The sequence below is a fragment of the Papaver somniferum genome, unplaced genomic scaffold (assembly GCF_003573695.1).
Source record: "Papaver somniferum cultivar HN1 unplaced genomic scaffold, ASM357369v1 unplaced-scaffold_18247, whole genome shotgun sequence".
In the NCBI taxonomy this organism is placed as follows: domain Eukaryota; kingdom Viridiplantae; phylum Streptophyta; class Magnoliopsida; order Ranunculales; family Papaveraceae; genus Papaver; species Papaver somniferum.
The window spans coordinates 1-2209 of record NW_020627983.1 but is presented as its reverse complement, the minus strand read 5'-3'; the positions used below and the strand labels follow the sequence as shown (position 1 = coordinate 2209).

Here is a 2209-nt window from a genome sequence, read left to right as displayed (position 1 = left end):
TACTCATAATGGGTTCTATACTTCTCAGATCTTAGTGCTTGATTTCTTTCATAATAATTTCTGCAGTTTTAGGATTCATTCTTTTGAGGACCCAAGTTGCTTAAGCCGACAATCAAGCAATGACTTATCTTGTAGTGTTGCAGCTTCAGTTTGTCTGGCCTTCCATGCTACAGTGATTTGCACAATTGATGTCTTATAAACAAGGATTTCTTGGTGAGAAAACGAGGTTCTGAATGTTCCTTTCTCTCCCGAATTAGCTAGTTTTCTGTCAGTGTTGGCTACTTGATCTGTTCTGATTAATTTGCAGGCAACGCACGCAGAAGCAAGTTACTATGAATAAAATGCACTTCTTCGATTTTGGGTTTAGTGCTGCAGCTCCTTTTGAAAGACCTGCACCACCAGGCTAGAATGAGATACTCCTTTCTTTATTATATATTCCTGGTAATTTTCTCCAATGCATTGGTTTCCGGCATTGAAAGAACTAAAAAGGAAACACTGTCCCACGCCCTGTCTGATTTGGATCAGTTACCGTTCTTTGTTGACAGCTTGGATAATCCCTGTCTAACAACTTATGTTTCAGTGTGCATCTTCACATATTGACCCATTTCTTCTGCTGTATGATGACTCAATCGAGTTAGAGGTTTAAATGGAGTCTTAACTTTTAACTTGAGGAACCCACTTACCTGAATATGATCAGGAAGATTTTCATCTTTAGGCAGAATGACAAGAAGTAGCTCTCTACCCATTTCTCTAAGTAATACTGCGACACTAAGAAACTCAAGGGGAAGTTTCTCCACATCAAGGCGGAACGTTTGAGTATCCATATGCATTTCTCTGAAGTTGATAGTTGGATTCCATCCAGTTACAAGTCCCCTACAATGTGGAGTTCTCACTTGAAGAACATAAAAAATGTACTACTTTCAAATGGTGGACCTGTTACACCTGTAAGTACTTGATTACAAAGCAACTTTAGTGTTTATTCACAATTCTAAATTTGTACAAATTTTTAAATTCTGAAATAAAATGGACTTCGGTTTGGCGCTGCTGCTCCTTTTGAAGGACCTGTACTGCCAGACTACCTGGTCATTTTAGCATTGAAAGAACTAAAAAGGAAACACTCTGTCCCATCTGATTTGGATCAGTTACCATTCTTTGTTGATAGCTTGAATAACCCCTGTTTAAGAACATATGTTTCAGTGTGCATCTTCATATACCGATCTGTCACAGCAGTAAATATCATTTTCAAGTCTCAAATAACTTCAGTTGTCTTAGAATGCAATCTTAAAATCTCTTAAAAATCCAAACCTTATAAGAACAGGATGAGATCAGATTCAGCAGATTCCATTGTATCCTGTTAATTATGAATATCAGTATGAAACTATTCCTCATGAATATTTTCCAGAATCGGGGAGTAATAGTAGCATCCAAGTGCTGGTTCTAGTTCTCAGTCTAATTTTCTATCATCATGACATTGGAGAGAAGTCATACTTGGTAATTTAATGCTTGCTACAATATTGAAAATGGAGGGAGAAATTATCCGCGAGTACGACCAGCAAAAGTGTACTTCTCCACATTTATGCCGTCTTACATGTTCAGGGTGCCGTGGGTGGGGGGCGGTTGGTTGCAAAAGTGTACTTCTCCACATTTATGGCGCGACGGCTGTCTTACATGTTCAGGGTGCCGTGGGTGGGGGGTGGTTGGTTGGTGGGTGGGGGTGGTGGGTGGTGGTGGTGGTGGAAGAGTTATGCTAAATCACAATTTTGGAACCCAAAACCTAACCAAAAGTGCTAAAAAAGAATCGGCGACATTTAGCTGCATAACATTATCCAAATTATCACTTTAAATATATAAAATTGTCGTCATGTAATATGAATATCTAGCAATCCCAGATTTCCTAACTCCAGTTTGTTGAATTTGATTTCATTATCAGACGTTGGATGAGATGATTTTAAAATTTAGCTGGATTATCATAATATAGACGATATGTTTCTATTCTTCACATGGACTGCTGGATTATCATAATATAGACGATATGTTTTTATTCTTCTAATGACATTATACAAAACCCTTATTTTTCTTTGATATAAAAAAAATGCTACTTCCCCCAGGGACGTTTGCACGTGCACTTAACTAGTTATCCTTAATGAGTTAATTATTTCAAAAAATTAAAAACTTAGCATAGTAACAAACTGTAACATAATTATCTATA

The 2209-nt window shown here is 37.4% G+C and overlaps 1 long non-coding RNA gene across 1 annotated transcript; it reads left to right on the top strand.

Annotated features, from left to right (window-relative positions):
* Window positions 1-9: 9 nt before the first annotated feature.
* LOC113338173 lies at window positions 10-1668 on the top strand. The gene is made up of 3 exons (XR_003354652.1): window positions 10-213; window positions 308-944; window positions 1403-1668. It is a non-coding gene; the product is annotated as an uncharacterized LOC113338173 (long non-coding RNA).
* The last annotated feature ends 541 nt before the right edge of the window (window positions 1669-2209 follow it).